Source organism: Athene cunicularia, assembly GCF_003259725.1.
Source record: "Athene cunicularia isolate RWA chromosome Z unlocalized genomic scaffold, athCun1 chrZ_part1, whole genome shotgun sequence".
In the NCBI taxonomy this organism is placed as follows: Eukaryota; Metazoa; Chordata; class Aves; order Strigiformes; family Strigidae; genus Athene; species Athene cunicularia.
Genome location: NW_020799142.1, coordinates 23,092,835 through 23,104,651, shown reverse-complemented (window position 1 = coordinate 23,104,651; position 11,817 = coordinate 23,092,835).

Genomic DNA, 11,817 nt, shown 5'->3' with positions numbered 1-11,817 from the left:
AAACTCTAAAATAGCCTGGGGCTTTGTGAATAATATGCTATTAGTAAAGATGGACTTCTTTTTCTTTTTCTAGAAACAGTGTATAGATTTCAGCTTCTTCCTACCAAGTTGAAAATAATCTTCTGTTTTGAACTTACATCTAAGAAGTAACATTTGCAAGCAGCTAATATATGGAGCCCTTCACTCTGTTGAAAAATCATAGAATTTGTACATTTGGAAAACTATTCTTGAGCATGCAGTGTAAATACTTTTCATAGCTTCTTTTATCATGACAGTGATTCCATCATTTATCTTCAAGGGATTTTGTTTCCCATCCCACAATCCCAGTGATGTCACTGCAGGTGTACTGGGATGACACTACAGTAAATGGATGGAAAACATGTTATCTTAATTTCCACAGTACCCTTCACACGAAAATCCCTTCAAAGCACTGTAAAAACCAGTAACCAAAACCAGAAACTTGTCTCCTACATTAGAAGACAGTAGTTAAAATGGTTGAACTTTGACTTAATATGTATTGATGGAAAAATACTTTAAATGTGATGAGGTGATGAGAGTAGTAAAGTTTTACAGTGAAAATTAATTAATCTTCTATGAGCTACAAACTTGAGGGTATAGACATATGGAACACAAAGTATTTGAGAGCCAAAATAATTTCCTCCACTCAGCTCACAGCCTTCCAGCCTCTTCTTCTTTAGTCACAGCTGTCACGGCTTTTTTCTCAAAGTAACCAAAATTATTGCAAATATAAATAGGAAAATGTTGGAATAATACTTTCAAACAAAGTATAACATCAGTTAAGTATCACTAAATAAATTTTAATAGCATTAAAAAAAAAAAAAAAAAATTACCACAACCTCTGCTTCGGGCATTTTCTAAAGTACAGTTTTCCTTTTGTCTCTCTTTACAAAAGACCAAAATTTTTCATAAACTACTGTCACAGTTGCTTACAACCAACAGTAACAATTACCTCAAATACAAACATTTCAAAGAATTAAACAAGTGCTGTCTGTGTTAGCAAATAGCACAGGGTAACAGGATTTGTGAAATTGTTGGTACTAAGGACCAGCATCCTTTCTGACTGGGCTGCAGGCCTCGGTCTCGTGAACTGAATGACTACCAGTGGTCCAGCTGCTTCAGGGGCACTGACATGTGCATCCTGGTTCAGCTTTCTCTGAGATTGTTTTGCAATGCAGACCAAAGCTAAGTGAGATAGTTGCTTCAAAACTAACAAAACTAATGAAAGGTCCACTTTTAATTCATTTGATGAGGCTAAGCAAACATTCAACCAATACCATGGCGTAATGACAGAATAATGTTGTAGAAACACCACCTTAAAGGAAAGACATTGTGGACATTGAGAAAATCAGGAGATGATGAGGGGAAATAAAACATGGTAAGGTTTACCAAGGTTTACTTTCAAATGTGTGTCACTTTTCTACAAACAAATTCTTTTTATATGCAAGTTTAGGACTTACATATCAATTTGAATCAAATTTAGCTAAGTGCCAGTGCACTCAAACTTGCTAACTTTATCCCTGGAAAAACACTGAAGATGCCCCAAAAGGATCATGATTAGGTAAGTTCTCTGATCAGATACTCAAATCACATAAGGCATGATTTGAAGTCCTACTGAAACCAACAAGATGTCTCCTTTCTGTTTAATATTATTCTCTCAGTTATCTACCACCCAACTGTCTTAATCATGTCCTAAATAATAAGCAAAAATAATGACATTATCTGTTTTGAAAAGATTACAGTATCACTTTCAAATACAAGGAAATTAAATAGATAAGGTTGGTGCAAGGAAAGGTACACCAAAGTAGCAGCTAAACAAGGAAGTTATGCAAAATGATATATGTAACTGTTGTTAAAAATAAGCACAGTATAGTCATCATAAGCATCACAGGAAAAGATCTGTAAAAGAACTGTGAAACAAATGTCTTAATTATTTTTCTCACAAGTATTTCCCATTCACAGGGATGAGAGGAGAGAAGGAAAACAGATGCTTCCTGAAAGGAATACACACTTGTTGGGCAAGAAGAGACTGTGAATGTTGCAGAGGTGAAGACTGAAATCAGCCTTCCTATACATTTGTAATCCAGTGGAGCAAGGGAAGTGCTAGTAATAAAACCCCTTGATGACAGGCAGTCATTGTTTTTACTGCAATAATTAAAAGATGAATGGGAATAGTGTCCATTTTTTTCAATTTGGAAAATGAAATGGAACTAAGTAGCTATGTAATTCTCTAGAAAATATTTCTCCCCGTACTTCTTCAAGATGCATCCTCTACCTTTGTGAAAAGTAAAATACAAAATAAGTTAAATATAGCTACTTAGTCATTTGCTTCAACTTGTCACCATAGGTACAAAACCCTGTACCAAATACACAAAAAATTAAAATCAGATTACTCTGGATTTCCTTTATGGTTACCTTACCCTGGAAAATGTTAAACAGCATAAATAAAAGTAATGCACTTGAAAAAAGTGAATTTCCATTCTGGAGATCAGCCCTATACTCTTTGTCAATCCTAATATCACAAATTTACAGTGGCTGTGTTATATACAACGTAAGAACAAAATTGTAATAGCTTGTTGGAATAAATGCTGCTCATGAAAGCCATGCTAATTTGTTTAGAATCCAGCTCTATTTCTTTTTAAGTGTGTAGGAAATTTTTACTGACAATATTGGATTTTAGGTCAGGCCCCTTATCAGCCCTGAATGATTCATCAAGCAAATGCATCAAACACAGAGGGCAAAACTATACCACAACTATCAGTAAAATGGAGAAGGCACTGGAATGCATTCTTTGAAATAGAATACACTCAACACACACAAGAAAAGAAAACGGACTAATTGGGAGCTACTTCTAGTGCTTATGCAGGAAAGTCATCATCATCACCACTGGATTTAAAATATACAACCCCTGGTTAACTTGGGCAATTTCAGCTTTGATTAATCCTAAAACCATTACAGATATCACACCACTTTTATAGCATCTGAAATGTAGCTCATGAATAGTAAAGTAAATATAATAACAAAGCAGAAATATGAATTAATCATAAGCAATTTTTGATAGCAAACTCCTTACTGTTTTCAACCTGAGAAAGACTTGTATTGTCTAGGAGTTGTTGTAGTCTGTGGGAAAAAAAAAACCCAAACAATAAAAGTTAAACTGCAATAAAATTTATTATTCCCTAACATGCATAGTGTTAATGGCTAAAGAGGTTCTTGACTGCAGCTCCATACATTAATTTAACGTAGTTTAATATTTTTAATGTAGTACCACAGTCAAGACCAGCCTCAAGACAGCCACTGCAGTGGCTAGGGACCACATTTACAAGTAATGCTCTGCAGATATCGCCTAATGCAGATTAATTAGAAATAAATTATTTCATGATAGGTATAATCTGAAGGGTTTAAAATCAAAAGACTAGATCAAATCAGTCTTCCTTGAGAAAGAATTTTGGCTCTACCTTCCTCATATTACTGTGGATCTTCACGAAATACATTCATATGGGTGCAAGTCCCATTAGCTCCAGAATACAATGAATTATTACCAAAAAAAAAAAGTTCATTATCAGTGTCTCATTACAAAGATGAAATCTCTTTATATTCTTTGTTGCAAATTTACATTCAATCTGGAATCTAAAAATGCAGGTCGTCCACTTTTAAAAATCACAATGCAAATCTCCACCTGCATCAATAGAAGACAATCATTCAGATAAAAGCTATGTTTATTTACTTTGCCACTATTCCATACCTTCTTCTCACAGCTGACTTAATTCTGTAAACTAGAAATAAAATCTAAAAATCATAAAGAATTGAAAGGAAACTCATTTAGTCCATTCTCTTGCCCAAACATAAGGTCTAAATTATACACATCACCCATCCTTAAACGTTCAGTGGCACTCTACGATCTGTCCAGACCATCTAGTTCAGTATTTAACCACCTGAGTGTGAACATTTTTTTTTCTCTCTAATGCTTAACATAAATTTTCCTTCCTGCAAACTGAGCCATTATTTCTTGTCCCATTCAGTGCAAACACTGGTGTTGCCGTTTCCAGATACCCTTTGCATATTGAGAACAGTTCTGAGAGCTTCCTCAAGCCTTCTTTCCTTTGGCTGAACAATCTGAATTCATTTGAAGTTGTTAGGTGGGTCATGTTTTCCATCAGGTTATTCTTATCAATCCTTTGTTGGTTTTCTCCAGTTGACTAAAACTTCCTTGAATTACAGTGATCAAAAACTGAACAAAATACTCCAGTTTAGGCTTTAGCAGTTCCAAATACAGTGGATATATTACTTCATATATCTTATTGATGATACTGTTATTTAAGCATCTAAAATAATATGTTTGATTATTGACAGTAGCACAACTGTGCTGACAGATACTCAGGATAGCTACTAGTACTCCTTGATCTTTCTTTACAAGTTTGTCATTCTCCACCCTGTATTTTATTATTCCAACTTCTTTCACTTTGAAATATTTCTCATTTATGCCCTTAGTATTATTTTTTCTAAGTACCCACTGGCATTTCTGAGCAATTGTTATCCATTAGAATCCTTTTCTATGGGATTTTGTTTACCAATATTATTTTTATTATCTTCCTAGGAATCATGAATTCTAAAATTTCATTGCCACAATCAGCAATGTTGCTTTTCGCCTTCAAATTCTCAAACAAATCTATACCCATGATTTCAATGTCGGATGCTCTTCATTCTGTTTTTCTTTTTACTGTCTCAATAAAAAATTTGGTCAATGTGTTCCAAGAACTTGTTCATACTTTGGATCCTGCTTCATGCTGTACTTTTACCAAAGTTCAGCCTAGTCTGAAATTATTTCATCTACCTCATCACCTTGGAATGATGTTTTATATTTGACTAACCATTAAAGTACCTTTGTTATTTTTCTCTTTTATCACCACTATGGACATTAACCAGGTTTACCTCCTGACAGATTCTGCCTTTCAGAGTAAGTGTGTATGCCTCAGTATACGGAGTAATATCTTACCCCTCTCTTTTCGCCTGTCCTTCCTAACAAAGTTTAACATTGTACATCCATATTTCAGTTATGAGACTTATCCAATGAAGTTACTGATAGGCCAAACAGATCATAATCTTGATTAGGTAATAAGATTTCCAGTTCTTTATTGTGAAACTTTTTCTGTAAGTGTATCATACTGGAAAAAATTACTTAATGTAGAGGTTTGTAAATAAAATATAATCTCAGCCCTATTTGTATTAAATTGAATTTAATTAATCTTGGACAGTTAGTTTTTATTTGCTTAATTTTTGTTCTTGCTGCACAAATGCATGCTTTACTGACTAGGTTTCCAAACAGTGCAAAATGTTAGCATGTTTTTTAAACCCAGCAAACTCATAACACTAAAACAAATAATCCACATTTTTTTAAAAAAAAAAAAAAAATAATATTTTTTTTAAAAAAATCTTAAAAAAAAAATCTTAAGAGCGATGAACTTTTTTAACATGAGAAAATGTCTGATGTAAATCTTTGATGCAAAATTTTTCAACAGCTCAGTAATGCCAGGAAGATGTCAAGCTATGGTGATATCATTGTTAGCCTATCACCAAATACACATCCCAGCACCAGAATATATTTGTATTATTATGAAGTATTTACCTTAGGAAAAAAAATATTTTGAAGATGTTTCATAGACCTGTAATTCTAAAATATATTAGCAATAATGAATGGACTATATGGTACAATTTCAAAAGCCTCATTACACTTGCATTTGATTCCCCTTAAGATCATTTACAGCTCAGCAAGAAAACCTTTTAAGTCCATTGTTTCCTTTTGAGGGTTCCTTTAATTAGTCTTTTAGTGAGTTATTTAAATAATATAATTTAGCTTTTTTTTTTTTTTTTTTTTAAAGTGAACCTTAATTTGAATGTTCTTTTAATGTATTGTTCATTTTACTGTATTTATTTTTATGTCTTGTTCAATGAATCATTTATGAACATTCTAAGAGGTAAATATGATTTGGTCATAATAGCACAGTACATGTTAGGTCTGAAACAATAGTTACTCGGAGTCCTAGAGAAACTTAGGAAAATGAAATGAGTGCAGAACTGTTAGCAAGAAATTTATCCAAAAATGCACATTCGGCCTGTAAGACTCCCTATCAGGATATGCACCCAGTTAGTGAAATGGAAATTAAAGAAGTATGTTATCATGTAACAAATTCTTTTGTTGATCAGACTAGAGAGGAATTACCCTCTGCACTGTAGCTATTAAAATGTAACGATACAATTTTCAAGTGAGCTTCTTCCTGGGTAAAAGACATACCACATTGTTCTTCCAAAGTCTGACAGCTGTTCCATCACTGCGGACATGCAGCATGTAAATTAAACTTCTTTGCTCCAGCTGAGGCTGTCCTATGCCCACTGTGTGATTCATCTTTGCAGAAGAGCAGGCAGTATTTGCACCGTTAACCTTCTCTGAGATTTTACTGGGAGAAGCTTTCTTCATCATTTTGATGTGATTAAATAAGAGTCATGGCATGAAAGCAACCCTAAATAGAAACACCTTTGGATATGTCCTGGCCATGGACCTAGTATCTGCAGTCTTATCCATCTGGGGCATAGCACAGAATCTAAATGATGCTTTAAGACAATTGTAAACGGTGTTCACCCTTTCCTATGACATTTTCTATTACCAAAATGCATCTGCTCTAAATTATATTAGCAGAAACTGGCACAATTTAGGAGTACATATAAATCTTAAAAAAATTTGTTTGAAAAAGTATGTTTCTTAGAAAAAATTGAAATCTCAGTGAACACTTAATATATGATAGCCTGTAGAAGTAAGATTTGTCTGGGATACTAACATCTATAGATTAATCCTCCAAAATCAAAATAATAACTTGCTAAATACATTTGCTTTTCTTTTGCTACACAAATCTTTTAAATTCTCTAATAGAAATAAAAAAGAGGATTTTTTTTCCTCTTTAATACCCTTATGTGGGCCTTAAAAACCCAAAGATGTCAGATCCCCTCACAATGAGATGTTCACAAACTAGTAAGAGAAAACAAAATACTGTGCATTTTTAAAATCCTAAGGGGAAAAAAAAAAAAAAAAAAAAAAAAAAAAAAAAAAAAAAAAAAAAAAAAGAAAAAAAGAAAAATAGGGAAGAAGATAAGAATTGAACTGAACTTCTCAGTTGTTCTACTTTCCTGTTCTTTCTCATTTAGTCCTTCTTCCCTTGGCTGTTTATCTAAACTAAAAGCTATTTTGGTTGAGGGGGTTGTTTCCTGATCTTCTTATTTGTCAGGAAAGATTGTTGGCATTCTGTACTAAGTAACTATTAGAAACGACAACATGTATATTCTCTTTCATATAAACTCACTAGAATTTTTTAACAATCAAGAATGAGGATTAGAAAACAGATTCCATACTTCAGCCTAGAAAACTAGCTGAGATAAAATGGATGAGTGAGTCAGATCCCAGGAGTTAAGAAAGAGAAGTTGACAGTGTCAAAAGCAGCAAGAAACAATGACAGGACCGAGTGTAAGCTCACGTTAAAGGACTTGGAAGGCACATAAAGGGTTGAAAATCAGACATGAGTGAATCACTGTAGTATGAATATGGCTCTCATTCACAAAGATGAATGTTTCTAACCAGAAATCCAGTATTATGTAGCTCCCAGATATTTGAAACTGCCCAAGCAAAAATGGTGTTGGGAAGAAAATTCCAAGCTTTACAGTAACACTGCACAACAAACAGTGACTGGGTCTGAAACAAGGGATGTCCTTTCTCCAGTGGCCAGTTCAGCAGTATCATGGAGAAGTTATGACACAGTTATTTTAGACACCTCTATCTGCAGTGTAATCCACTTACTCTTTTTTAATGGAAAAATTTAATATGTCAAGGCTACATAAAAGTATTAGTAAATAAGTAATTTGGTTCAAAACGGAGATAAAGAATATATGTGTTTATTACTGAAACACTGTATAATCCATATATTATCAGATTATATTAATTGATCTAAAAAATTATTACATGCGCAATGGCATGTACTGAGTCTGCTTAAGAGAGAAACATGATAGACGGTTGTTTGTTCATGCAAATAGCTAGATGTAAGACAGAATAAACACAGTATGAGAATAATTAATTCATAGTCATTTATGGAATTTGTAAGAATACATTAAGAAAGCACAATTCACATTTGCCAGTCTTAAAAATCAGGACTTAAATCACACTGCAGCAGAGAATAAAATAATTATTCATCCCGAATGGCAGTATTCCTATCTGTTATGATACATAACCACAGTTTTAAATATCATGTTGATTAGTAAGTTTGACACTAAAATCAGTTGACTAAGGCTTTGTTCTCAGTACTTTTTATGTAAAATCTTGTGTAAAGCCATTATTTTCATCACTTTAATTGAAATTATGTAATCTGCTTTATTTCAAGATAAAATTCTAAACAATTTTTCTTTTTTCACCTTGTAAAACTTCTGTAATTCCCATATCACAACATAATCATAATCAAATAAAATTAGAGTTATTAACAATTTGCCCAGTATACCCAGAACTACAGCCTAGATGTTAACTGCAGAGAAACTGATAGAAAAAATACTAAAACATACAAACAATGGATGCACGGATAAATACTTGTAGAGAGGGAATTGTGAACCTGGCATTTTAGAGGAAAATTGTGTTTCACAAATCTTTGGAACCACTCTAGGGGTATCTCAGCTCTTAATATTTCTATTACATGTTATCTTCCTGGATTCAAGTCTCCCTCACTCTTAATAAGCAGAATGCTCCTATACCCTTTCTTACATTACACTAAACACACTTTCTAGTGTCAGCTAGCTCCTGGCACAAGCCCAAATCTGACAGCAGGTGACACACATAATTAAAAGATGGAAAAATCAGTTGTCAACACTGACTACTTTTAAAATGCTGTTTCTTTACCACTTTGTTATCCTATCTGTTGCGCTCTTTATTTTTCCACCTTTTTTTGCCATGATAAATCCATCTGCTTCAAATTTGGAAATCTGACGTCTAAAAGTGTGGTTCTAAAAATCATTTACTTCAGTGATGAGACTGTGTAACATTAATTTTACCTCTATTTTTTTTTTTAATGTGGAGTTTCTAGCTGTCTCCTGAAATGCTTTCTCAAATGCAAGGCTACAGTAGGTTGTAAAAATTAAGAGAGCAGTTCTATTAGAAGCAGACTGTGGGAACTTAGTAGGGCATTAGAAAATATGTGTTAAAATACACATGTTCCCAGAGTAAGAAGGCAGACAGGATAATTCTGCAGTAGCTGATGCCTGACCACTTGTACCTGTCAAGGTAAAAAGGAAAATTAAATTGTAAGTAGAAATTCCAGGAAATACATGCCATATACTTAAAGAAATGTTTGCATGGGATTTTTTGTTTGTTTGTTTTCCATCCACTAATGCTACTCTATTGGTGTTTACAGCAGTGGAGGCTAGAGTATGGTCAGGATAGAGATGTTATCACTATGTCATCTGGTACTACTCAGGGCAACACTAGTAGAGAATAATGCTTATAGATTTCTCTAGAAAAAGACTGCCTGCAGAGATCAGATAATAATTATCAATGTTGTGAAGAGAACATTTTAACAATCTTAAAAGATACAGTAGGACAGGATGAAGGGAAGCATCAAGGTACCTCTCAAGAAAGTCAAAAGGAAGGTCTGAACTGGTAAGGTTCAGAGAGGATGTATTGGTACCTGATGTTAATAAGCATACTAATAACAAAACAATCCATACTGGAAATTCTCTCCTAAAATGTCTCACTTACTGCCTATTTCTCATAGCAACAACTTGTACCAGAATGTTTTCAACAATTGTTAGTATTTCAGAAAATAAAACTGTATGCTGACAAGGAAAACTGCAAAGCCCAATTTAAATTTTTCAGGGAGTGAAGCTTTTTTTAATCAGTTTAATCACTGTGAGCAATTCATTTAGCCTCTTCTGTAAAAACTTCTTACTAATGATTAACAAACCCTTTAAAATCTGATTTAGAGTCACAGTTATATCTATAGAAAACATTAATTAAAACAGCAGTAATTTTCTGTGTACACGTAATTCTAGAATAATAAATGCACTGAGTTTCAGACAGCTGTATGCTGAAAGTGTAAAATTTTCTGTGAAATCTTTTCAGATGTCTTTAACTTTTCTGTAGGCACAATAATGAAACCTAAAATATTACAAAATCTGTTCTTCTATCTAAACAAAAGTCTTTCCTACTTGTGATTATAATAGCACAAAAATCCTAACTGTAGCATATATTTGATTCTAGTTTTCTCTCCACTGTGAATTTTTCGAATTTGTACAGCATGTTGAGTTCAGTGTCATCTGTTGTTTATTCATTAAAATACTCAATTCAGGCTTAAACTGGTTTACCAATTTAGTATATACTTGTCACAAGCAATATTATAAACATAAATATTATATAAACATAGATTTGACAGCAAAAACATTAGTTATTCATGAGACCTTATGAGACAGGAAGGGAAACTAATGTATCCATCATTTTGTTGACAGGATTCAGATTTCTTTTTCAATCAGAGCAAGTCAAAGTAGGAATAAAACCTGACTCCCTGTTTTAGAGGCAATGAACTACACAGTAGAGCATCTCAAATGTTCTCGCTAGTGGCTTGTAAAATTTCTTAGATTCATTTTTTTAGAAAATACTATGAATTATATCGTGTCAGAGACAATAGTTGACTATACTAAGTTTCCATTTCAACATGTAGATAGGTTTCTCCTCTACTTAGCTGATTTACTTAGATGCAAGATTCTCTTTCTGGCCCCAAACCCAAGCTTACCAAATTAACTTTATTATTCAATGCTCCTATATACCATATGTTATATTTTCATGGGTGTAGTCTGCATTTCAGATAACCCTCACTGTTTCAGAAGTGCCAGGCCTTGAGAATAAGCACTTAGGTAACACGCCGAGGATCACAGGTAAAAGCAGGAAACCTACTGGGGATAAGAGCTGAGGAGTACATATTTTGTAAGCAGCTCACACTTAGAAAGTGCTCAAGTGAAAAGGATTTTTTCCTGTTTAAAGAAACTGAAGTTTCACATGTGAGAAAGAAGTGTGAGACTGAATTGTTACTGGTTACTTTCCATATGTACCGTTACTTTCCCACAGCTCTGTTATGTCCAGTTGCCTAATGTTTATACGATGTATTTTTGATACAAGTGCCTTTCTAAATATATCCATAGCTTCAACTTTTACTGTTATCTTCACTACTCAAGTCCCTGTTTGAAAAGCAGTTTCACACAGCTCCCTGATATAATTAAGGCCTTACACAGAATCATTCATGCCATATGGATTGATAGCTGTGCTGAATTGAGCCATCCTGGGTTAGGCAAAAAATTATGGCTGGTACCATTTAGAATGTCAAATTTCTAAAATATATCTTCCTCCAAAGTATCCTAGTAAGTTTTGTGTATTGATCACCACACGTATTTACACATTATTTACTCAGACTCAATCACCTCCTCTCTCTTGGTAAAGCTCATCCTTCTCTACAATGTCATCACAGACCGCGCCTTCTACAAAACGGGGAAAGAGTTTGTCTGAAACCACTTTTAGTTGTCCGCTCACATGGGAGAGAGCCGGCCTTGAGGGAGAAGGAGCGCCCGTTCCCCACCCTGCGGGAGACACACCGGCGAGCGGGCGCCGTTCCTCTACCGCCATCCAGCGGGGAGCAGCGGGGGAGCAGGGGGGGAGCGGGGGGCAGCTGGGTGGAGCAGTGAGGGAGCGGGGAGGGAGCAGGGGGGGAGCGGGGAGGGAGCAGGGGG